The 27,997-nt window shown below is 39.6% G+C and overlaps 1 protein-coding gene across 2 annotated transcripts in view; it reads right to left on the bottom strand.

Moving 5' to 3' along the window:
* Nucleotides 1–2,239: 2,239 nt before the first annotated feature.
* Nucleotides 2,240–27,997, bottom strand: part of LOC149203684 (uncharacterized) — a 283,560-nt gene continuing 257,802 nt past the window's right edge. For both annotated transcript variants that reach the window (XM_089403520.1, XM_089403523.1), the window contains exon 16: nucleotides 2,240–2,542. The gene's annotated coding sequence lies outside the window, so the exon portion shown is untranslated. The remainder of the gene's footprint in view (nucleotides 2,543–27,997) is intronic.

Here is a 27,997-nt window from a genome sequence, read left to right as displayed (position 1 = left end):
AAGCAAAAAACCTAAGAGATGAAGGCATAAATCATTCATGATTATCTCCAATTGTTGTAAAGGACTTTAGTCACTGACTCATCATTAGGTCACAGACTACAGATTCATCATCAAATTACAAACTAATTAGCCATAGTATTTTGAAGGGCATCATAATGCAGGTACATCAACTTAGTATTTTGGGTTTCATTGTATCACTATACATCTAAAATGCATTTGTTGTAATGGTTTCATCTTCTTGCTGAAGTAGATTTGTTATAAGGGTTTCATATTCTCAATGAAGTACATTTGTTGTAACGATTTCATTTTCTCATTGGAGTAAATTTGTTGTAAGGGTTGATCATTTGTTCAGTTATAAGGGTTTGAAGTATATTAGTAGTGAAGTTTTGAAAATCATTGTAAGTGGGTCAATATCCCTAGTACGAGAGCCCACAACTGGTTGTATATTCTTCTATCATTTTCATGGTGGTTAGGTGGTGCAATGCAAGTGATTGAAGTCACCTTCAGGTTGTAGCCAAAAAACACTTCAAGGAGGTAGGGTGGTGTTAGGGCAAGTTGGAACTTGCAAGGGTGTTAGAGTATCTTAGCAACATCCACTGATAAAAACAAGGTGTTGGGATCATCCTTCCAGTTGGCATTGAAGCATTTAATATACTCATAAAATTATTATCGAAACATTTGGTGATTTTTCTACTGAAAGGGTTTCCACCTAAAAATATGGTGTCTACTATCTTTTGATACTATGCACTATTGATTAATGTTTTGATATGTTGAGGAAGTTACTTAATGTTCTGTAAAAGGAAAAATTAACTAAATGTAAGTGAAATATTGATTCACCCCCCTCTAAGTATTTCCAAAGTAGACGATAAATTTCAAGTATATAAATTCATTTTCTTCATCTCTAATTTTCCTCTCGATTAAAAAATAAATAAAAATAAAAGTATTTGATTCTATTCATATTTATAGTGCATTTCAAAAATAGGACATGGTGCTAGGCATAGGATGGTTCATGCAATCATGCACTTCGAGAAATAGATGGATATGGTGCAATGTCCAAAATGTTTAACGCAATCGGGCACTTGTAACACTAACCTTGAAGAATAGTTCATGGAATTTAACTAGCGAAGTCATGATTATAAATTATATGGTGTTGAAGGTTTTTCTATCAAGAAAAATATATTACAAATAATGAAAAAGACACAAGAAATACAAAAGAACATACAACAATAAAAGCAAGGAAAATTTGTTACCAACAAGCATCAAGGTTTTACATCAGGCCAAATGATTTTATGGTATGATGCAAACAATTTAATGAAACCTTGCTAATGCTCAAAGAATAAATGAAGTCAAACCCCTAAAATTACACATACACAGGGATGATGCCACCACAAAAACATGCTTACTTGGAGAAAATTCTATTTACTATTCTTTGAGGACAAAGCGATCATCAAGGGGGGCAGTAATATAAACATAATGATAATAATATCATCATTAGGTTAACGATAGATCAAAGGCCACACATCCCTTCACCTTGTGATGATGAATCAATGCAAGTATACCATTAGGAGGTTCATTTTATCATTATCTTATCAATCATTTATTATTCAATATATTCTTATGCATTTGAAAAAACATTTTTGTCAATCATAACAAATAGACATTGTTTACTACATATTTTTATTTAGCGGAATCCATTGCACACTTATTCCATTGTACACTTATTGAATAAAAGAATGTTTATTTTCTTAATAAAGAGGTAAATTTTGTTTTACAAAACAATTAAGGATACTGATTTTTTTTCAATTATTTTCTTAGCAATTATACCACAATTTTCTTATTTTCCATTTGGATGCATTAGTTGATTGCTTGCTTTGTCTTTTTACAAACTATATAGTTATATTAAATTTTAATAGCCAGTGCATGACATCAAGATAATAGTTTCACTTCTTGCCTTGCATAGTAGGATGTGTTGCACTTGGTATCCTTTAAACCTCATATTTTTTTCCATCAAAAATTCATATCATCTTTCATTTCAAGAGGAAGAATGTGATGATATTATGTAACTAAGTTTAAAAAGACATTGACTGACAACTCTTCCCATCCTTTTTTTCTATAGGAAAAAATCATACCATCTTTTATTTCAAAAGGAAAAGAAAAGAAATGTGATGATAGATTTTGTAACAAGTCTAAAACGACTTTGACTGAAAGCTGGTATTAGAATTACAAGGACAACTAAAAGTTTAAAAAAAGGGCTCAGGCATTTACTCGTCAGCCTCATGGCACTCAGAGGATACTAAAGTTACAAGATAATATTGTCAAACAAAATTAACTTAAGATAATATACAGTGAGAATATTTACAAACACCAAATCCAACAATCAGAAAGGATTGGGTAAATGTAGAATACAAGCAAATTTTATAAGCACCAAACCAACAATCAAAAAGAATTGGGAGATAATGTAGCATAAAAGTGTCTTTTTACAAGCACCGAATCCAACAATTCGAAAGAATTGGCAATAATGTAGCAAAGAAGTCCCATACACCTGCAAAACCTCAAACAATAGGATGTGAGCGATCAAACTTATAATGAAGATGCAAGAATTCAAGGTTATTATTATCAAAATATCAAAATTGATTTGCATCACATCGAAGCAAACAATTGACAAATATGAGTTAAGCATGCGCATACACGTCATATCAAATGATCCACTCAATCAAAAATCACAAGAAATATCCACTTCAAGGATGGATATAATGTTACTGTTCTTTGTCACAACTTAAATATGAAAAAGGATGAGCGGCATTCCACTAACAAAAGATGTTTCACCCACAAAGAGTTCTATGCTTTTCCTTTAGTTTTTGTTGTCTTGCAACAAAATTCCCATGATCTATGCAATCTGTCATACGTAGATTTAGGATTTCTTTGGTTCATAGGCTTAGGATTTGAAACTGCTCTCGTTGCAGTCAACGAATAACCTTATTAGATTTGCAGTTAACATCCTGCTATTTAGATACATTTCATTGACACACCAAGAAAAAGAGGACTTATGTTGCAATTACGTCACACGTTTTACACTAGATTATTAGTTAACATCGTCCTATTTAGTTACCACAAATTCTTGATATATATAGTATAAGCTTAAAAAGAAAATTGAGGTTTCATAATGATATAATACATGGAAAATTAGTGGAAAAGATCATGAACAAATAAATCTTTATAGTCTGGCTCCTAAATTGAAGTATTTTGCTACATTATACAACCAATCATTGTGGCCAATAATTGGCCACACCACAAGAATATTTGAAATTTACCAAAGAACAATCTTGTTTCTCGTCTTCCTTACATTGTGGTACTTAGTATCAATAAAGACATCACATTTTGAAGATGATGCATTAAGGGAAATACACACATTTCAGCCTTGTGTGCCTGAATTCTCAACACACAAGATTCTCACAACAAGAGACTCAAAAATAAAAATGATCTCATACAAGAAATAATACAAAGATAAAATATAATGGTCAAAACGGTTTACTCATTCTCATTACAAGTATGACAAATTATATATATGTTCTAGAATGCCTCAATGTAACAAGTTCACTTGAGCCTCTCTCTCTAGGCCTTGCTTCTCTATGCCAAACCAGCATTCAAAATGTGTTGCAACTTTGTGCACTACATGTACTCTTGGATTGTTCTCTTTGCCTTAGAGATCAATGACTTCGTTTAATACTTTTTCCCCTTTGTGCTCCTCTTCAAGCCTCCAATCACTCCAATTCCCCTCTTCTCCTTGGCCACTGATCTCCATAGGCTTTGTTACCCACCCAAGTGGGTAACCCATAGGAGAAAATGTTTCTACCATTTGTTCAATGTGCCAGACAATAGCCCTATGATGCTCCACAAATAGCTAGCCTCAAAGGCCTTCCATCCATGCTCCAGTCATGCTTTATTTTATCTAGTTTACTCATCAAATGAAGGTGGGTCATCTATTGTAAAGTATATTAATCATTTTTTAATCAAGTGCTTCCATTTAATGTTTAAGGCCATTCTAGTACAGATCACTAGTTGAATTTGATGATAGACTGCTTTTGGTTGTATTATTGTTTCCATGCTTCACCTTGGTAGTTATCCTTTGTCCCTAGTTCAATGTGACATTCCTTGAGGCCTTTCTTTCCATTGTCCAAGAGAGGCACAAATAGAGGCACTAATTGGTGTTGTGTGTCTATGGTAATCCATACTTAACACTTTCCATTTGTCCCTTATATTCATGTCCCATATTTGGGTTGATTGTTATTTGTCACTAGTATTGACTTGTTTTCTTTATCATAAAGTAGGTGTCTGGAAAGTTTTCCCTAGGAGATTGATGCAGCAAAAAGAAAGGAAAAAGCATGTGCCATGATGATAAAATAAATAAAAAATTGGTTGGTATATAACAAAGCATGTAGACAAAAGCTTATCCTAAGCTCTACCTCCCTCATTACCCTTCACCTAATTCCAAGCTAATGCATGAGCAATCAAAATGAAAGGAACTATGAATTTCCCAATCTCAATGAACAATAAACAACTTCATTTTTAAGGGGTTAATGATGCATAAATAAAAGCTTGTAACACAAGCTATGCAAGAAAAGAAACAAAAACAATGAAGAAAAGGCACACAAGGGGGGTGGTAAAAATAGACTAAGGAAAGGGGTAAGTCAAGTCCCACAATTACTCCCTCTTCACATTATAACGCTCAAGGATGATGGAATTTTCATAGCTAGTACAAAATTTGTGCCATCCTCCATGAAGTAAACCCCTACCATATCACTGGCAACTTGCACCTATTCATTGATGGGTTGGCCTAGAATTGTTCTTCCCCTTTGGGGTGTTAGAAAATCAGAAAGGCAAAAATATTTTCTTATATTGATAATTACTTTTGATATTATTATGTTCTTATTAACTGCTTTGTGTTCTTCCTTTTATCTTCTTCTCATCAAGCAATTATTGAAACAAAAACATTAAGATCATGGACACCAGATGTAGGCACTCAACTAAGGCTAAAACCCCTATATATAGGCACTCAACCAAGGCTAAAACCGCTATATAGGGGAAAACCCAGTCAAAAACTCTTCCTTCAATAGATTCAAAATGAGATAGACCAAGACCTTAGACCAACAAAATTTCCTCCTCCACCAAGTCAGCATTTCAAGATGATTTAGTAGTCTTTTCTTATCCAACAACTTCAACCCAGCAACAATCCAAAAATTCGACTTCCCAGCTACAAAATTTCGACCCCCGACTATAGAATTTCAACCCAGTTTTATCTATGCAGTTTTCGGCTCCTCTAACAGCTTCACATGTGAGAGGGAGAGAGAGAGAATTTCAACTTCTTATGCTTGGGAGAGACCTTCTTCTTCGCTAGCCCTTTCCTCTTCTTTCCTTGCAATTCGCACTTTTTTAGCCCTAGAAGTTTCAGATCGAACTTGTGAGTGTGAGTGACAAATGAGGTTGAGTTGTTGCCTTTATATAGGAGTTTCCACCCCTCTGTTTAGGCCGACTTGGTGGAGGCCTAATTGACCTATTTTACAATAAAATAAATTTATTCTTTGACAAATAGAGCCCAAGAAGAGTCTTTTATATTTTGACATGGACAAGGACACTTGATATAAACCCTAGAAGCCTTCAATGGAGGCTTTGACCTAAAAACAATTAACCCAAGCATGAAACTCATGCTTTAATAAGTCAATTTCTTTAATAATAAATTTATTTTTCTTTCTTTTGACAAATATATTTCATTATGACTCAAATAAAATTATTAAGACCAACACTAATTACATTCTTCAACACTCCCTTTTAACTAGGGAGGTATTCATAATTACATGTATATAGAAGTACATGGAAGATCTCAAAATGAACTAAGAAGAGTTCTAGCACACTCAGTGTTGTGGACTAGAGACCTGACTAGGGTATTCTATCCGAGTGGGAATAAGATGGACTCAAGTTTTCAACCACTCTAGGTACCATCAGACTTACTAGCTCACCATCAACCCAGGGATCTAGGGGCGTATCCAAGGTCGAAGCTCCATGACTAATGCCACCCTCCCTCTTCGGGATCTAGACATCAACACATAGGCCAGCTAGATGTCCTCCCAAGCATCCACCATTAGATGCTTCTGTGAAAATTGAGTGATCCTGAATCCTACTGCAGCAACTGATGATATTTCTCCGATTTATTAAATTACTTAAACAAATTATTTGCAGTTTTCTATGACAACTATCGAAATACATTCACTGCAGCGTTCACATATAAAATTCTACGGAAAGTAAGTAGAAGGAAAATACTAGCACATATATAACCACAATGAAAGTTATTTTTGGACAATTCTCCCCAGAAATACCCAATGTGGGAAAACCGGTGCAGCAGATGAGGATTTCTTTTATTAATCTTCAACAATAATTTTTGTACAAGATACAGATAACCAAAATAGAAGAAGAATCACTGAGAGAAATTTACTAATGAATTTCTCACACTCCGCAGCGTTTTTCTAACCTCGAAGAGGACTTCCTACCCTTTTGTTGGCCTTTCTACATCACCCCCTGTGTAGTGTTTGCGTCACTCCTATGCGTTGATGAACTGTGTCCCTCCTCTGTGCTGCCCCTTCCAAATTTGTCCTGCATTCTCAGACCATGTTGATGCCCTCTCTCTCCACCTGCAACTCACTCTCTGACTTGATTTTCTCTTGCCGAACTTCAGCGACTGAGAAAATCGATTTGCTTGAGCAACTGAGTGTCTGCCCTGGTGCGTTCTCCATCAACCCATCGACGACTTCTTATATTCTTTTATTGGAGTACCAACGACCAAGATTAAAACATAATCGATGGCTAAGATTAACTAGAAATCGATCAATGTCTTCTTCTAGAAGATTCTCACCATGACTTAATCAATACCCTTTAATTAACTAGATTTCCTAAGTTTAGACTTAGGAATAATTAAAAAAAAGTTAATTATTTTAATTAAGTCATCTCTAGGTGGAATTTCCAAAAACGATTTCTGGGTTTTGGAGAATACATGTATTCTAGCCTCTCCACAAACTTTCATGGCTAGAACACATCCAATGCTACAAAAAAACACTCCCTCTTAGCGAGCAATGTGTTCTAGTGCTGCAACCCACTAAAGCAACATCCTGTCTCTGCATCATCTCCTGACATGTTGCTGATGTTTAGTTGTTGTTGCCCACCAACTAATGCGTAACTTTGATACGTGTTGCATCTGTGTTGTTGTCGACCTTGTTGAACTATTGTCAACTACTACACCTACACTGCAACATCCTCTCAACTGTTGTTGTTGAGAATCTATTGAAATAGATTCTCCACCATACCCATATGTTCTCTGAACTGGATGAACATAGCTCTCACTAGAACTTTTGTGAGAATGCCTTCTACCTGATCGCCTATGGGGACATATTGCAGCTGGACTGCGCCACGTTGAACACAATCTCTGATGAAATGACATCTAATATCAATGTGCTTCAACCTCTCATGAAAAATTGGATTCTTAGAGAGTTCTATGCAACTCTGATTATCACAGTGAACATTGGTCGCTCCCATTTTCTTCCTGAACAAACACACCAGCAATTTCCTAAGCCATATGGCTTCACACGTAGCCATGTTTGCCGTCATATATTTTGATTCTGCTGAGCTCAATGCTACTGACTTTTGCTTCCTACTGCACCAAGAGATCATCCCTGATGCAATGCTGAAGCAGTACCCGAAGGTACTTTTCTTGTCCATTGAACTAGCTGCTGCCTCTATGAATCAGCTCAACCTGACGTCATCTCCTCGAGTATATTTCAACCCAAGTCTAATTGTTCCACACACGTATCTGAGAATGTGCCTAGCTACTGCCCAACGTACACTTTTCAGTTCCACCGAACTGGCTAAGGGTATTGACAATGAAACAAATGTCTAGCCTAGTTTTCACGAGATACATGAGTGACCCAATTAGTTGTTTGTACAAGGTGGGGTCGACTTCCTTGTCCCCTGAGGCATCTATCTTTTTCCAGTTGGTAATCATGGGTGTTGCCATAGGTTTGCAATCCTACATTCTGAATCTCTTCAGAATTTTTGTACCATATCTCCCTTGCCAAGGAAGATTTCCCCATTCTTCTACCATACTTCCAACCCCCAAAAATAGTGCATCAACCCCATGCCTTCGTGTCGAATTCTGTTGCAAGGTTCATTTTGCAATCCTTTATGAGCCTTGATGATCTTGTCAAAAACAGATCATCTAAATATAAAACCAGAATGAGAGGCTCATTCTCCACCATCAAATGGAAGAGATTAGGATCTGCATCACTCTTGATGAATCCAACTACTGCAAGTAATTGTCAATCCAACCATACCATGCCCTGGATGCCTGCTTGAGCCCATACAGGGCTTTCTTCAATCTACATACATGATTACACTTCTCATGAGTTTTGAAGTGTTCAGGCTGCTCTATGTACACCTCTTCTTCTATCACCCCATTCAAGAATGTTGTCTTGATGTCCATCTGGTGAATTTCCCATTCCATCTGAGCTGCTAGGGATATGATAGATCTAATAGAGGTATATTTGGAAACTGGGGTGAAGGTCTCCTCATAGTCTATTCCTTCTTTTTGTTCATACCCCTTTGCCACAAATCCAGCCTTATACTTCTCTACACTGCCATCTACAATGAACTTGGTCCTATAGATCCATCTGGAACCCACAACTGATCTATCTTCTGGTCTAGACACCACCTCCCAAACATCAATAGTCATGATAGAACTGTATTCTTCTAACATGGCATCCACACACACCTGATGTTGTGCAGCTTCCTGAAAACTAGAGGGTTCTGCAAATTGAGCCACCAAGGCCTGGTATCTATCAGGCTGCCTACACTGCCTCTTGTCAATTCTAGGAGCTCTGACAAACTCTTCCACATCCTTCAAGGTCTTACGCACTTCCCTACAGGTCCTACCACTAGTGGTGGGAGGTTCAATATGTTCATCCACCTGTTACTATTTCACTGTCTGCTGAGAACTTATTGGATCTCCTACTACTGAGGAGATGCTGGTACTAGTCACTGTAATCGAATCCCATGACTGTCCCCTTGCTTGTTCTACTTGCAATCCCTATTGTTGTTGAACTAATGGAACATCTGATGAATGATCTCCTGCAAGCATCTCTTGAGATCTTCTGAAAGCTCTCCCTTCCATGAACATTACATCTTGCCTCACTGCAATCTTCCTGCTGCCAGGAATGTAGATTGTGTATGCCTTTGAGGTCTTGCTATATCCTATGGGATACCCCTTTTTTGCAGTCTAATCCAACTTACTGTGATTCTCATCTCGAATGTGACAATAGGCCACACTCCCGAATATCCTCAAATGACTTACCTCAGGTTTCTTCTCGGTGAAGACTCCCTCTGGTGTTTTCTTCCCCAAAGCTTTGTGAGGTGTCCTATTTTGAATGTACACTGTTGTGTTGCATGCTTCTACCCATAGAAATCTAGGCAAATCCTGATCATACAACATGGCCTTTGTTGCCCCGACTATAGTTCTATTCTTCCATTCCGCTACTCCATTCTGTTGTGGATTGTAGGGAGTTGTCCACTCTCTTTTGATACCTTCCTTTGTGCAAAAATTTGTGAAGTCTTTATCTGTGTATTCTCCACCATTATCTAAATGTATTACCTTGATCTTTTTCCCTGTCATGTTTTCTATGAGAGCCTTGAACTCTCGAAACCAATCAAAGACCTCATCCTTGGTCTTTAAGAAGTAGATCCAGGTTTTTCTGGAATGGTCATCAATAAAGGTGACAAAATACTTGCCACTGCTAAGAGCTTTGGTGGACATAGGGTTGCAAATATCTGAGTGTATCAATCCCAACACACCATTGGCTCTGCTTTCACTTCTGAGAAACATTGATTTTGCATACTTCGCTAGTACACGTCCTCAACATAGATCATCGCGCTTAGTGTTGAGAGCTGGAATTCCTGTTACAGTCTCTCTGAGCATCCTAAGTGATCCAAGGTGCAAGTGTCCCATCCTCCTGTGCCATAGTTCGTTCAGCTCCTTCCTGTTGTTGTTATCACTACCTATCAGTGCCATTGGAGAATCGATCTGCAATCTATATGGCTTGTTGCTTCGAGCTCCAATCTATCTCACCTTCTTCCAGGTGGGATGCTTAACATATACTTTCCTTCCCACAAAGTATACATCGTACCCATTGTCCTGCAACTGGGACAGTGAAATTAGGTTCATACCCAATCCTGGCACATGCAGTACATTCATGGCACTAAAGCTAGTTCCTGCTTCCGTCTGAAAATATATGGTGCCTCTCCCTACTGGAGTACACGTAGTTATGTTGCCCATAGTGATCTGGAAGTCCATTTGTTCCTCTTGATAACTCGAGAAATATTCCCTTACTCCAGTCATGTGAGTTGAAGCTCTGTTATCAATATACTGGACACCAGTTGATGTCGATCCTAACATACACGCAAACTCATCTTCAAATCTGGAAGATAATTCTGAGGCTTCTTAACTATCCATAATTTCCTGTGTTATTTTTCCTTCCCAACACTAAATTCACAACTGCAAAAAAGTACACGTCTTGCTTCGCGTGGAAATTGCTATGTTGCTCCCTCTGCCTCTGACAAATCTCGAACCGGAAAATTTTATTCTCTGTCAACTCACTCAGAGAATTAATTTTCCATGGAAATTTTCCCACCTAGTCAATGGACTGTGCAGCGTTTCTAGGGTTTCAAACCACTGCCTACGCAGTTCTTTTGAAATCCTTCTTCTGTCTGCAACCGAGCTCCTCCTACTTTACCAGTGCTTTGATACCATGTGAAAATTCAGTGATCCTAAATCCTACTACAACAATTGATAATATTTCTCCTATTTGTTAAATTACTTAAACAAATTATTTGTAGTTTTCTACGGCAAATATCAAAATACATTGACTGTAGCCTTCACAAATAAAATTCTACTGAAAGTAAATAAAAGGAAAATACTAGCACATATATAACCACAATGACAGTTATTTTTGGACAATTGTCCCTGGAAAAACCCAATGTGGGAAAATCGATGCAGCAGATGAGGGTTTCTTTTATTAATCTTTAGCAATAATTTTTGTACAAGACACGAATAGCCAAAATAGAGGAAGAATCACCGAGGGAAATTTACTAATGAATTTCTCACACTACACAGCGTTTTTCTGACCCCAAAGAGGACCTCCTGCCCTTTCGTTGCCCTTTCTGTGTCACCCACTACACAGTGATTGTGTAGTGCCTGCATCACTCTACGCTGATGAATTGGGTCCCTCCTTTATGTTGCCCCTTCCAGATTTGTCCTGCACTCTCAGACTATGCTAATGCCCTCTCTCTCCCACCTGCAACTCACTCTCTGACTCGATTTTCTCTTGCCGAACTTCAGCCACTGAGAAAATCAATCTGCTTGAGCAATTGAGTATCTACCCTGGTGTGTTCTCCATCAACCCATCGACTTCTTATAATCTTTTGTTGGAGTACCAACGACCAAGATTAAAACATAATCGATGGCTAAGATTAACTAGAAATCGATCCATGTCTTCTTCTAGAATATTATCACCATGACTTAATTAATACCCTTTAATTAACTAGATTTCCTAAGTTTAGACTTAGGAACCATTAAAAAAAAGTTGATTATTTTAATTAAGTCGTCTCTAGGTGGAATTTTCATAAACGATTTATGAGTTTTGGAGAGTACATGATTCTAGCCTCTCCATAAAATTCCGTGGCTAGAACACATCCGATGCTACAAAAAACAACAGCCTCAACTCTCCTTATCAAACTAGATATATCCATTTGTCCAAACATGCTTCCAAAGTGTTCATCCTTTTTATGGAGATATTTACCTGTACAAACACAAACTCCAATCAATAATAAACTTCAAATACACAAGAAAATACAAATCTTCAGGGTCCTCAATTGTCCTGATGCTACTTTCATCATCAAGTTATATACAATTTGTCGGAAGCTTTCTTCTTCTTTCATTTCTTCAACAACACCAAATACATCTTCAGATCTTTCTCAAGTCTTTTGTTTGCAACTTCATGAACATTTATCGATAGTACTTTTGCTTACTTCAAAGTATTCACTGTCATAATATGCCCTCCCTCTTAACTGGGGAGATATACCCTTTCTTTTATCCAGGCTCCCTCTTAACTTAGAGAGATCAACCACTTTCTTCTTTTATAACATCGGAGAACCTTTCATGGCTTCTATTCCTTCTTATGATATCAAGTTTATCTTGATCATCATAACTTCCTTCATCATGCTTATCAATATTATTAAGTCATCTTCACTTACGAACATCTTCAACATCTTGAAGATTATGTACCTACAAAACTTTAATAGCAAGTACAACAAAGTACAACTATACGGAAGCATGAAGTTAACTCAATCATATTACTATAATGGAAGCTTTCAAACATTCAAACTTTAAACACCAAATACGTAAGCCTAGTTAGGTTCATAACAATAAGAGACATAATAAACTTCAATTTCTAGTTAGGGTTTTGCCACAAACCCCTAGATTTTATTATCGAGACACAAAGCCTTAGATATCGGCAATTTAATCAAATTACAATCCAATCATAGTACTATACATCTAGGAATTCACTATTATTTTCATAATTATATGACAGACTCTACTAGGGTTTGTTGCAAACCCTACATTTTATCATCAAAGCAAAAAAAAAACAAAAGCAATATCATTATCTCCTAGAATATCAATCTCTACGAGGTTATTGTTACAATCCTAGATTTTTCAAATCAAAACATGAGTATCAACAATTAAGTTAGCATACTCGAATATATCTAGGATTTCATAACCATGCACTAGCATCTCACATTCATATGTATTAGGACAACAAAAACATCAACACATCAAAGTTAGATATGCAGCAATTTCATTCAGACTAGGGATTCAATCATACAGATGAATATACACCTAGGGTTTCCATCTTAGGACCTCATTTTAGCTATTACAAGGGTCTTTCTTATAAACCCTAATTTACCAAACCCTAAAGTTCTAGTGTTTCAATACATAACATAGACACTGATAGCAAACCCTAAAGGACTAGGGTTTCCATCAAAACAAAACTCTAAACATCAAAAGAATAGGATTTCCAGAATTCATTAACAACCCTTAATAGACTAGGGTTTCTTAATCAATATTGATATACCCTTAGGGTTTGGGTTTTACAATAAACCTTTCTTTTTTTTTAGGGTTCCCAAAGAATGATAATATAATGAGGGTAGATTCAATCTAATGATTAATCACCCTAACAAGAATCTTTTGTGATTCAAAACCCTAGACATAGCGATGTTAGTAATGTAAAGCAAGAATTTTAAAGAAGAATGATCGTACATTTTACATGAAGAGAACTTTATAATAGAACTTATAGTCTAAGACATACCTTAAGTTGTTATTTAACAAACCTTGTACAACATCAATGCTTGAAGGGCTTCTTTTGCACTAGGACTTCTTCCATGCTTCAAGTTTATCCTTTCAAGTCTTCTTCATAACCTTTGAGCATTCAATAAGCTTTCCTAACCAAAAAAGATTATTAGCTTACAATACAAACACTGATATGAGAGAGAAACCAAACATAAAAGAGGAAACAAGATACAAGAAACTTATATTTTGGTAAAATGGTGAAGGCTCTCTCTTAATCCATTCTTTGAGGGATACCTACAACTTATCAAAAATTCAAAAATGTTCTAACAAGACATGTTAGACCTACAAACTCTAGAAATCAAAACATAAAGGAAAACAATTCAAAACTTAACAATAGAAGACAAAGATGAATATGTGAGAGAGAGAGGACTTAGTAGTTTAATTGGCAACATTTGCTTGATACCTATCTCTCTTCTTATTCCTTGGATTCTTAGGGCATTTATTTTTGTAGTGACCCATCTTGTGACAATTGTAACATTCAATCTTGGATAGGTCAACCTTCTTCTTTGGTCCTTTGAACTTCTTGAAGGTTCCCTTCTGGTGATGAGCAGAATAGGCATTAGAGATGTTTTCTTCTCCATTGTCCTCATTGTTTACTAATGATACTCAAGCTTCTTCTTGAATGCATGCATTCCACATTTGTTCAAATGTTGGAGTATCCTTCCAACGGTTAAGTCCTAATGCAAAGACAATCTAAGATTTTGGTAGTCCTAGAAAAGAAGAAATTACAAGCTCCTTTTCTGGGAAAACTTCATCTATTTCTTGGAGTTCATATCTGATTCTAGATATCCTTATAAAGTAGGATGATACAGTATCGTATTTTGTGATCTTAATAGTCCTTAATTCATTTTTGAGGATTGCTATTTGACCAATGTTCTTGATAGTGAATAATTTGGTGAAAGCCTCACACATTTCTTGAGTGGAATTTATGTTGGATATGTATGGAATTAGGTTGTCCTTTCTTTGAACTTTTCTTTCTCTGCTTCACTTGATTCATTTGTAGGCTTTTTCATTTTTCGTTGAACAAGATTAAAAACTTTGTCCTTTTCAAGAATAAGATCTATCTGTTGAAGAATCTAGGGCAGTTAGTATTAGTAGGATTCTTCTAGACTTGATAACAATTTGTGGAGTGCTTTTACAATTTATCTTAGCTTGATCTTCTTCTTATTATTAGTGTGTGTTTGATTCATCAAGCTGCTACCAAAACAAAGATACAAGAACACAAGATGTTTGGGCTTCTGCCACGGCCAAAACCTCTCCCTCTTGGAGAGGAAAACCCGCACAAAATTCTTCGTATAGAGATTCCAATTGACGAATACCAAGATCATGACCGTTGACCTACTAGGCCACTCCAAGACCAAGACACCAATCCTCTTCTTACTGCTAAGATCATCATCAACACTGCTGCTTCACCTTGATCATTATTCTTGCACCTTCACTGAGATGACTGTTGTACCATATCTCCATCTTCACTTAGATCATAACTGCACTCTTACTGAGATCATCATCATGTCAACTAGGTCTCTATATTGACCTTTTCTTCATTGAGATCTTGACTGTGTTTATGTGATTAATGTGAGCATGCCGAGAGTGTATTTCATTTCAAGTATGCCGAGACTGTGAGTGCAATTGTGGGATCATCGTGATCCTCTTTATGCCGAGACAGTAAGACTGAGATTACACCTAGGATGTATGTTGAGACAGTGAGGTTTCCCGAGATCTTTCTCATCATATATATACAAAGACTGCTAGGAGATAGGTCCACCGAGACTATGATAGTGTTCTTCCCTGCACTGAGATCTTCCTTACACCAAGGTCGGAATCATGATGACCATCCAAGAAATGTAGAGTCAATGTACACATTGAGATATTGTGCTTATACTTGGCCGAGATTCTAAGCCACTGTACTTTACCGAAGTTGCAGAGCTGTCCGAAAATCCTTACTCCCGTAATCCGGATCTCTGTCCTGTACCCATACAAAGATCACCCTGTCACCCTGTCACAAACCTCCGAGATTAGCCGACATGGTAGTGTGAAGAGGTGTGTCCGTTGATGCAAGCCGACATAACTTATATTTAATTTTCAAGCCAACATGACTGTGTTTGTAAATCGTTTATCTTGCATACATCTTTGTTGAAGAATGGTGCTTATCTTGGAGGGCTTCTTGACACTAGGTTGACCTATGTACATTACATAAATGCTCATAAAGAGCTCTTTAACATAATCTTGACTCTTTGACTTTCCTAGACCTATGGAATGAGCAAGAAACTCATTCATATAATTTTATAAAAATAATATTTCTTTTTCTTGACAAGTACAAAGATCAAAATTACATTGACAAATACTGAACCTAGTTACACTTTTCTTCAACACTCCCTCTTAACTAGGGAGGTATTTACAATGGTATTTGGTTATTCTCAATCTGAAGAATTTCTCATAAGAAGAATCAGATTAGTAATCCCATCTATATAGCATTATATCAATTAGCATTGTCATAGTGCAAGGCCTTGACTAACAACTCCATCTCTCCATGAGACCATGAGCTACAATGCTGGCGATACCAATGATTTATAGACACCTTCATCATTGTCTCTCAAGGTACATACCCACCCGCGTGTTCACTGAGTATGACCTTCTACGACTATTCTTATCTTGGGTTCCCAACCCTCAAAGAATATTTATCCTCTTGCCTACTCTTCTCTTGGATGCCCTACATATCCTTAAAGAGTATCGGATGCCAAATGATTACCCAATCCTCCCATTCTTTCTTCCCAAGTGAAGACAAGGATGTTGTGTCTATCATCTATCTACATTTCCATTCATGACCTTCATCTAGACTTACGCTTGTTAGTCGTGGTCTAATGCATGACACATGACATGGAAAAACACAATTGTCACTCCTTTGTAATCAGGGGTGATCTTAATTCAAACTCCCTCTTGATCATGGACTTGTTAGAGCTCCCTCTTAGCTAGGGACTCTTCTATATATCAGCAACTTTTTCTTTGTGGGTCCTTCAGCCGCTTGATCAACTTCTCTCCTTGATGTCATGAAGTTTAGTTGAGCTTCTTCCTTGTAGGGCAACAACCATCGATCAATTTCCTTTTTATTTCGTCATGTCATTCCTTTCTTCATGGAAGGTGGCCTTCTTGGTACATATCTGGAACCTTTTGCATATGGCTACTTCTTTTCTCTCCATGCTTCTTTCAGGAGTTTCCATCCATCGCATGAATGTCGGTTGCACTTGTACTTACAAGTCTTGTTCTAGTAACCCTACATGAACCCATCCAGATATTATTCAAGAAATTATATTAAATTAAATCATACCTTACGAGATGGCTCTTCATCATGACATCTTCTTGTAGGTATCATCATCGTACACACATATTGTCACATCTCCCAAAGATATCCATTATCAAGGGTCTTCATTCTTTTCAAACTTTTATCAATCTTCATATCTTTCTGGGAGATTTTGTTAGGCCCCTATACTACTAGTGTAACCCCTTATTGTTATTAGTACAACCCACTTATTATATTGATGTACCCATGTAGTGCCCATATTGTTACTCTTGTGCCCCATAGAAGCCCACTATTGTTATTATCGTGCGTGCCCTTACATTATTATTGTTATGTCGGCTCTGATTATGTTATGACCCCTTAGACTCCTATATATAGAAAGGAGGTATTTTCATTTGTATCATCCAAGAATTGTTCATTTATGTAATGTAAAGGAGGTTGCCCCCTTGAAGAGGCTGAATTCTAAGGCGTTGATCTATCTTTTCTATCTTTTCTTGAGCTGGTTTCATAACATTTGGTATCGAAGCTTTGGATTCTAGGGTTTCGCTGCTCCAAACAAGTCATCGTGGAATTTTCGCTATAACTTTTTTTCTGTGACGTTTCAGAAGTCACAAAAAAAACCCATTTGAGAAGAAATCGCGTTGAACCTTGGGTCCGAATTTCAGAGCTTTTCGCGCGATTTTTGCGGAGATATGATCTGACGAAGTTGGTCTTTTTGCAGACTCCTGAATTACATTCCAAACAGGTGACCTGGGGAAAATTGTCATAACTTTCTTTCTGAGCATCGGATTGAAATTTCGTAAGAAGGTACAGAAAAAGGACAGACTGTAGTTTTATTTTATATATTTTTCAGAGTCAAAGGTTGAAACAGTGACACGTGGCACTTCATACAAGTTCGCTCTATTGAACTAGTCTATAATCAGGTCACTGCGGAAGATTGTGCATAACTATTTCTTGGAGAATCCAATTTGGATCAGACTGGTGGCATCGGAAAGAGGACACAGAGGGCTACTACAGGTAGCAATTTCAGAACTTAAATATCTGAAAGTACAGAGTTATAGTCGTTTCAAGATCGAGGTCCTAAAATCAAGAAAGAGCAAGATGAGGAAGTTTGATGGCAAGGATCCCGTAAATTGGATACTTCAGATGGAGCAATATTTTGATCTACATGGTGTACTACTGTTACAAAAGGTATGTATTGCATCTTCATATTTAGAACCAGATCAATTTTTATGGTATAAAGGGCTTTGTTCTCGTAAACAACTTGTTACATGGTCAATTCTCACAGAGGAAATGATAGCACATTATGAGGATACAAAGAGCAACACCATCTTTAGAGCAACACCACAACAATTGGAAAGAGTAAAAAGTCTTTGTGACATATTTGAAAGTAAAATTATGGCAACAAGGAAGTCTACCCCTCACAACTATAAAGATGGACGTGTTGTTTCTCCTAGCTTTCCACAACCTACAAAGGTTACACCACAACAATTGGAAGAAATTACCACGCCTCAAACTCTAAAGATAGAAGGACATATCAGGAAGAAAAAGGTTCAAGCAGTGAAAGGTCACATCGAGCATCAACAACAAGTTCTCCAAATTTTAAAGGATAACGCCACTTCGGTGCAAAATCAAATGAAACAACAGGTAGATCAACATCATAGTGAAAAATGTTTTGATGTAGGCGATTGGGTATTTTTACTGCTACATCTAAAGCAAGCTATTTATGAGAAGGAAATGTGGGCAATACTACATGCACTTAAAAAATGGCGACCTTATCGAATGGGAAGACTCTTCAAGGATGAGGATGTGGAAGCATTGTTTTGTGCTATTTCTATTATCCAACCAGATTGGATAAACGAAGCAAGGGATGAATGGAAGAAGGACAAAGAAGTATGGCCACCTATTCAAAAGTTGCAAAAGATCCCAATACAAACAATATTGCCAGAAATTGAAGAGGAAGGAAAAATCATATTGGAACCTGGAGTAGTCATAGAAACAAGAACCCGACAGCTACGAAATCGATCAATTTCAGAGTATCTCATCAAGTGGAAGAACCTACTTGCTGAAGATTCCACATGGGAGGACATGAATTTTATACAGAAGCATCAAGAACTACTCAAGCGTTGAGGACAACGCTTTTTGAAGGAGAGGGGCATGTTAGGCCACTATACTACTAGTGTAACCCCTTATTGTTATTAGTACAACCCACTTATTATATTGATGTACCCATGTAGTGCCCATATTGTTACTCTTGTGCCCCATAGAAGCCCACTATTGTTATTATTGTGCCCTTACATTATTATTGTTATGTCGGCTCTGATTATGTTATGACCCCTTAGACTCCTATATATAGAAAGGAGGTATTTTCATTTGTATCATCCAAGAATTGTTCATTTATGTAATGTAAAGGAGGTTGCCCCCTCGAAGAGGCTGAATTCTAAGGCATTGATCTATCTTTTCTATCTTTTCTTGAGCTGGTTTCATAACAGATTTCCTAGTCAAATCTTTTGGTCTTTTGGATGTTGATGGTCTTTTGGATGTAGTCCTTCCTCACACATTCCATAGCTTTCAATCAGAGTTTCTTTATTGTAGTCAATCACCTCATACTTCATATGAGGACATATTATGTTGATTTCATCTAGTGTGACTTATGCCTTCCTGCATCTTTTCAAAGGAAGTGTTCATTTTCTCTTGTTCGTGCTTCTCAAGATAGTGTTGGAATTTCTAAGTCTAATTGTTAGAAATCCTTCATGTACTTTCTGATTTATTTCTGCCTACTTGACTTGTTTAATTAACAAGTTATTAATATTTACCATGTAAATACTAAAAATAAATACAAGTACATGCTCAACACATTACAAATCATCAACTGAATGAAAAACAAGCACACAAGTGACACCGTTGTTTTCGGACCAATGTCCCAGAAAAACCCAATGCAGGAAAACTGGTGCAACTATCTGAGGGTTTTATTATTAAGTAGTTCCAAAATACAATCTGGGTGCCAAACCAGCTCACCCAACAGAGAATGATCTCAGTTGTAGTACCTCTTACTCAAAGATAGATATTTCGGCTAAAACCCTAGATGAACAATCCCATAGCTCTCAGCTCCAATCCGCCCCACGAAATCTCCAGCGTCTGCCTCTAGGGACTGCGACAGCCTCTCTGGCCCAACATCAACCCAGTGTCACCCCAAATCGCCCTGCGTCAACCTCTAAAGCCTCTGCGTCACCCACGCTGGCTCTCTCTGGCACTACGCAACTCCTAGTTGCCTTTGCATGGGCCCTGACTGGCTCTGCGTGGCCTCTAACTAGCTCTGCGTCCCTCTCTCCCAGCGTCTGCACTGATGCTCCTAGTACCCTCTCTGCTTCTCTGCTTCTGTATTCACTGCCCCTCAGCTGCAACTCTCATCACTCCTTCGATTTTCTCAGCAAGCCCTGTCCCAGAAAATCGAATTCTTGATCAACTCAATGTGTTCTCCAAGTGACCCTCAAGCCTCCTCTTATACTTTTCTCGTTGACAATTCAATAGCCGAGATTAAGTCCCTAATCAACGACTAAGATTAACTCTGGCTTGATCCATGACTTTTGGACCCTTCTAACACAATTTTATATTAATTCACATTAATATTTTATTTTCCCTAAGTTTAGAATTAGGGACTCCATTAAACATATTAATTATTTTAATATCTCCCAAACTGTTTAGAATCTACCCAAACCATTTCTGGGTTTGGAGATCTCATGTGCTTTAGCCTCTCCACCAATTTTCGTGGCTAGAACACATCCGATGCTACCCCCAAATCAACAGATAGAAGCAATGATCCATGTTACCTGCAACCATATGACACGACATTATAATATAAACATAAGCATACATACCTTGTCTTACCTTCAGGTCATCGAGGCTTCTGCCATGTAATGTCCCTTCCTAAATTATTTTGGAACATGATTAATTTCTATATTTTGGGGCTGATTTTGGAGGTGATGGGCCCCATTCGATTTTATTAGGAGGCTAGAGTTAGTTTAAACTATTTTGATGTGGTTAATTTGTACGTGGGGACCACCCACACTAGGAGAATACACATTCCCTAGTTCAATTTGCATGGAGGGGAAACTGATGGTTAAGTGAGGGACCCACGATGGAGGGAAAAGTGCTCCACAAAATCTATATAAGGAAGGCAACTCTCCTCATTTCAGGATCTTATCTTTTCACAAATTGAACTCAACCTTAGTTGCTCGAGCTGCTTAGTTGAGTTAATGTGTTCTTTAGCACATGAGTGTCTCCGAGCGAAGATCTCAACCTTTGCTTCAGTGGACTTTGAGTGCCACCCTAGGAAGGCAATTCATACTACCTTGGAGGAGAGGTGGTGGAGTTTCATAGTCATATCATTCAACATTTGTCTCAGCCAGTGCGTGTTTCCGGAGGACGCAGAAGGGGAACAGGCAGGTGTTGCTTGTGGGTTCATCCGGGAAGCAACTGTCGGGGGGGTTTGGGCATTGAAGTTATAGTGGAAAATCAACCTTCCGTAAGAGTTTTGGAGCAGGAGGTTGCTGGATTGGAGCAATTCGATTTACAGTCACTTGGGCCTGCGTAGAGAGCCATCACTGGTCTCACGTGGGAGTTGGAGGAAGGAATTGTAGAGTTGGAGCTGGCCGGGAGTAGGAGATCACTTGGAGGGCCATTTGAGGAGGATTGTTGGAGTGGGAAGAGCAAATATTGATAGGATCAGTCACAGCAACAAAATTCGAAATTGGAGGAGGGCCAAGCTGTTAAGGCTCAATTTTTGAAGGTTGGACCCAAGGGAAACCATTTATGGGTTTTTCTGGGTTTTGGACAAGGATAACACTCCTAATTTTATAGAATTTTCTGGGCAGATCTAAGAAGCCAAACAAGGGTCCCAACTCAACCTAAGGGGAATTTGGGCCAAAATTTTGAGGTCAACATTTGGCCCATTCCTTCATGGGGTTATTTTGGGTATTTGGCGGAGAGGTCGGGTTTAATTTTCCGTAATTTTTTGAGCACCAGAGGTGGAGTTTCCAGCAGCATCCTTGCAGCAGACAACACAGTTTCATGGGGTCAGCGCAGGGCATCATTGTAGTAGTTGTTGTGCCATCTCGACTTGACATATTACCACTTGGGTTTGATCACGCTTGCCATTGAGGCAAGCCCAAGTGCACTGCTTCCACGTTATTGTACTTTTCTCCATATTATAATAAAATGGCTCAGTTGTTGGATGTTCTTGAACTTTTTATGGGTGTGCATTGAATGTTTCAATTTTATGGTGTTGTTTTTATTATTTGCTTTGCATAGCACTATTTTCCCTAGATTGGAACATTACAGTGGTATCAGAGCATGATCTTGGCCTAGCAGAGGGAAACTAGCTAGAAGATCATGGAAGCTTTGGGTATGAGTGCACAGTGATGGGTGAAATGAGAGATAAACCCATGGCTCAAGGGAAATCCAGTATGTGGAAATTTTGGGGTAGAATTCATTGGGACGATGAGTGGTTGGCCCAATTGATGAGGGTGAGAGACCAAATCCATCCTCACCCTTACAACAAAGACGTTAGAGGTGAGCAGGTCGTGGGGGTGCAACCATCTACATCATGTGGGGAGAGTTGACCAGATCAGGGCACCAAATCTCCTGAAAAAGAGCAGGCAGGACAGAGACAGTTAAAGGGTGAGACCAAGGGCCCTTTGCTGGTGGAGACCTGGCTTTATATATCAAGAGCCTGAGGAGGAGGTTGAACATGATGTTGAGAGCCCACAGGGCGGTGAGGAGCACATCGATATACCCGGTGTGGCACATGAGTAACCTTTATTAGAGGCCTCTTTGAAAGCCCCAGTTGACACCTTGGTGGAGAAGATAAAGCGTACACACATAAAGCCATCTGTTGAGGAGAAGCCACCCATGGACGAGATGCCAACAGTTATTGAGGTATTTGGAGCTGTGATCGAGTTTACAAGCGACATATGCCCACAACAGTTCCACCAGTTTCAGGCTGACCTTCTACCATTAAAAAGGAAGGTCACATTAGTGCGTGAGGCTATTCTGCAGCAGAACAAGGAGCTGGAGGGCATGAGAGCGGTTTGTGTCGAGTCCACGTCCAAATTGACTCATGTTGGGGAGCAGTTGGATTCCCTACTGGTGCAGCTGGAGTGCATGTTGGAGTGTGAAAGCAGCCCTCTTCGAGCATACATAGACGGGGCTGGCAGCACTGTTAGGTTACCTTGGCCCATTGGACAGAGAGAGACAAAGCTACCTAGCCAGATTTTATGGATTGACTAGGATAGCGAGATGAGACAACCTGAGTTGCACAGGGTGCAGCACCCGCATGCTAGGGTTGTTCTGTGTGGGAGTTCATCCATTCGATCCCTCTCTTGGGGTTGGGTGGCAAGAGATTCTGAGTTGGCACCCAGTGGAGTGGGCTATGGATATGGTAGTGGACCCAGGTGGAGCTCAGCAGGAATTTACAGGCACTAGGGATGCTGGAAGCCCTCAAATGGCATTGGGATCCGGGAGGGACCACCTATCATTTCCCAGGTATACCGGTTGACTAAGACCTAGAGGGTATAGTTGACCTAACAGTTGAGCGTGCACTTCCGCTAGGAGAGTTTCGATCAACACCAGTGGCCAACCAGTTTATGGACAGGTTTCTTGGGTTGACTTGGTATGACATTTGTACACAAGATCATGGGGTGATTAGCACACTCTAGCAAGATTTTGTCGGAGGAGGTGGCAATGGCAGGCCACTAGATGGCACCTTGTATGGAGTTGGGGATTCTTCACTTTTGTGTGGGGCACAGAGGACGCAGACGAGCAGCGCAGGGGTGGCATCACTGCTGATACATAGGGAGATTCACTTCTCGGATCCCTTTAGGAGGATTTGGAGTGAAGATCCATTCATTGGAGGTTATGATGATGCGACGATGGAGGTGATGATACCGGTCGGGTGTGGGCCGACGCATAAGGACACCGCTTTAGGCCATCTCATTCGAGGATGGCTAGGAGCATCTAGAGTGGAGCATGGGTCTACAGATGGGCATGGAGACGCATGGGGGAGTGCATCACATTGCATTGAGTACATGCGGGGAGTGACCAGTATAGTGACACATGCAGGACACAGGATGGTACAGGATGGCATAGCCGTAGCCAGGGGTATCCAATGGTGTACAAGGACAGGTTGCGGCATACAGTGGCATGTCGAGGAATGCGGTGTTTCTTGGTGGTGTGCAGTGATGCATGGTGCTGCACAGCGGGCTCTTGGAGCGTTGCCGCCAAGGAGGCATGTGGACAGGGGCATTGGGTGTACCGTTGGATGTAGCTCACCTAGGATCGATGAGGACATTGTTGAGCATCTAGGGGCACCATGCTTAGTGGAGACAGGGCTTCGAGGGCGTTATCCGCAGATCCGAGGCGGAGAGAGTGTCATCTGTAGGATCACTCTTGGGCATTCCGACAGAATTTTGATCATATTGTTTGGAACATACCCGCCCATCATCCTCTAGTGTTTTTTACAGTCACAGGGTTTTTGGTTGTTTCCCATTAACACTCTCCATTCAAGTAGCAGTGTATGGGAGGCTTACCCTAGACAGTTGGATGAGACACCACGTGCCATGAGTCAGGAGGAGACTCTTTAGTTGAGACCCTTGGTAGGTGCCAGAGCTTTCGGATACAGGCTTAGGGATGGCGTGGTTGATAGCCGAGGTAGCATATATTCCACCCCTAAGCTCACACTTGAGGGACGATGGAAGGTAGACTTCTTCTACAGGAGGGTACTCAGACTCCGAGCAGTGTCGAGATGTATTATCAGGAGTTGGGATAGCAGATTTCACTACGTGGTCTGGAAGGATCAGGGCAAGTTCACGGGCATGAGACCTACTCCTTATACTTGGTGTCCAACTAGGGAATACATACAGGTATCAGAGAAGAGGGCCAGATGGGTTCTAGCTAGTAACGACATTACGCAGCGACATCCTATGAAGAGTGGGAGTTATGAGCTCCCCGTATGTTTGGGGAATCTGGGGATCTAGTTGGCGAGCAGATCACTCCACTTTGTGACGAGCAGGGTCATGGCAGAGGATGATCCAATTCACTTTAGGTTTGATAGATGGGGGGTCATCGAAACCTCCACTGCATGGCGAGGCAGACTTGTCCTGTTATGGCTCAGAGTTGAGATTAGCAGTGGAGGGGTAGATATTGGCATCATGGAGATGCCTGGGCGGGATGAACTTGACTCTCACAGATTTTTTGCCACTAGGCTTCAAAAGGGGAGGATACTGTCTACACACGACGAGGAGTATGTCATAGTCAGAGTAGCGCAACGTCAGCATGGAGGCACCACTCCGGGACTAGCAAGGAATTGGGGCATCATAGCTCAATAACCTTTAGGGATGCGCTGCCTACTATAGGGGGAGATCATACCGATCTTCCATTGGGCTTTAGCGAGTCAATGATGGAGCAGGGGACTTCTGGTACTTGCACCGGGCAGGATAACGAGTGGAGCGAGGAGAGATTCATGTTGGATAGGATGGCCTGAGATCCTGGTATTGAAGGATTCCTTCATATTAGGACAGTGCAGAGGTTAGGCACGATCTAGTGGAACATCTAGGACCCTGGCACATTTTTCAATGATAGTGGGGAGCATCAGTTAGAGAGGATGCTTGCTCAGGCATTGCTTAAGGACAAGCGATTTTTGGTGCATTGGAGGAGCTTGCCGAATGAGGATGCTACTTGGGAGGGTGAGCGCATACTTGAGCATCCAGCACTAAAGTTGCTTGGGGACAAGCAACATTTGCGAGGGGAGGACTGTAATGTCCCTTCCTAAATTATTTTGGAACAGGATTAATTTCTAAATTCTATGGCCGATTTTGGAGGTGAAAAGACCCATTCGATTTTATTAGGAGGCTAGGCTTAGTAGAAGTTATTTCGATGTGGTTAATTGTACGTGGAGGCCACCCACACTAGGAGAATACGCATTCCCTACTTCGATTTGCATGGAGGGGAAATCGATGGTTAACTAAGGGACCTGTGATAGAGGGAAAATGGAGGGAAAAGTGCTCCACGAAATCTATATAAGGAAGGAAACTCTCCTCATTTCAAGATCTTATCTTTTGACATATTGAATTCAACCGTAGTTGCTCGAGTTGCATAGTCGAGTTAGTGTGTTTTTTAGCACACGGGTGTCTCTGAGCGAGATCTCAACCCTTTCTTCGATGGACTTCGAGTGCCACCCTAGAAGGTAATTCGTACTACCTTGGAGGAGAGTCAGTGGAGTTTCACAATCATATCATTCAGCATTTGTCTTAGCCAGTGCATGTTTCTGGAGGACGCAGAAGGGGAACATGTAGGTGTTGCTTGTGGGTTCATCTGGGAAGCAACTGTCGAGGGAGTTTGGGCATTGAAGCTGCAGTGGAGGATTAACCTTCTGGGAGTGTTTTGGAGCAGGAGGTTGTTGCATTGGAGTAGTTCGATTTACAGTCACCTGGGCTTTCGCAGAGAGCCATCACAGGGCTCACGTAGGATTTGGAGGAAGGAATTGTAGAGCTGGAGCTGGCTGGGAGGAGTAAGAGATCACTTGGAGGGCCATTTGAGGAGGATTGTTAGAGTGGGAGAGCAAAGATTGACAGGATCAGTCACAACAACAAAATTCGAAATTGGAGGAGGGCCAAGCTGTGAAGGGTCAATTTTTGAAGGTTGGAGCCAAGGGAAACCCTTTCTGGGTTTTGGGCAAGGATCACACTCCTAATTTTATAGAATTTTCTGGGCAGATATAAGGGGCCAAACAGGGGTCCCAACTCAGCCAATAGCTAGAGGAGCTAAGGGGAATTTGGGCCAAAATTTTGAGGTCAACATTTGGCCCATTCCTTTGTGGGTTATTTTGGGTATTTGGTGGAGAGGTCGGGGTTAATTTCCGTAATTTTCTAAGCTCCGAAGGTGGGGTTTCCAACAGCATCCTTGCAGCAAACAACACAGTTTCACAGGGGCAGCATAGGGCATCATTACAACGGTTATTGTGCCATCTGGGCTTGACATATTACCACCTGGGTTTGATCACGCTTGCCATTGAGGAAAGCCTAGGTGCACCACTTCAACATTATTGTACTTTTCTCCTAGATTATAATAAAATGGCTCAGCAGTTGGATATTCCTGGACTTTTTATGGGTGGGCACTGAATATTTCAATTTTATGGTGTTGTTTTTATTATTTTCTTTACATAGCACTATTTTCCCTAGTTTGGAACATTACATTCCAGCAGCTTCCTTGATTGAAAAGATTTTCAATCCTTGATTTGCTTCATGTCATCACATCATCATCTCATGAATTCCATAAGTTGGAGTTCCTATTGAAACACTTGCTTTCTCTCTAGATTAATGAACCCTACGATGAGGATTCCATCAGAGAATTTTGAGGATCATTTATATCCCCAATTGGAAAATGTTTCCTTTTTTATTTGATGTATGATGAGCCTTAGATGACTCCTTTCTTTCCTTCAATGTCCACTGAGGTTCGCAAGAGCTATATATCCTACATATTGTTTGCCATGGATTTTTATCCTTCATGATCCCTATGGAGATGTTACATGCTCTTGTTTATAATGCTTCCATGATGCCATGATGCATCTTATTATCATTGTCATATCTTATAACACAATATCTACGAGCTTATAATAGAACCTTTTTGTGAGGGATACTATCTTACTCACAAGAGAGATTTGTTACTCTCCTCTTTCCTTGGCCCTTTTCTTCAGCTTCCTCCATCTTTTAGTCATATGAGCTTCCAAAATCTTCCTATAGCATTGAATCTTAACTATACTTATTTTGTCTTGCTTGAGGACAACTTTGCCTTCCTTTTCTGCACATGATTGAGTTCTTTTAACCTTCAATATTTTTTTCCATCAACTTGTCCTTCTCTATCTGGCATAGAGACCACAAGTTGTTGAATCAGGTAAACTTCTTATTCATGGACATTTGTTATCTTGATGGTTAGTGCATTATGGTTATCTTCCTTTCTAGGTCTTGTAGATGGAAGATATCCTACATCCTTTGATACCCTTTACTTTCATGTAGATCAGATTCATGTGACCTTCTTCATTGCACCGTAAGAGAATGAGTTTATCATCTACATCACTTTGATGTCTCCAATATCCCATTTCATAAATTCAGAGGAGGCCTTTTGATGACTTCAGCTACTAGAGGACTATG

The sequence above is a fragment of the Pinus tabuliformis genome, chromosome 2_1 (assembly GCF_031772625.1).
Source record: "Pinus tabuliformis cultivar Carrire ecotype Pingquan chromosome 2_1, CPIR1, whole genome shotgun sequence".
In the NCBI taxonomy this organism is placed as follows: Eukaryota; Viridiplantae; Streptophyta; class Pinopsida; order Pinales; family Pinaceae; genus Pinus; species Pinus tabuliformis.
This window is presented reverse-complemented; position numbering and strand designations above follow the sequence as displayed.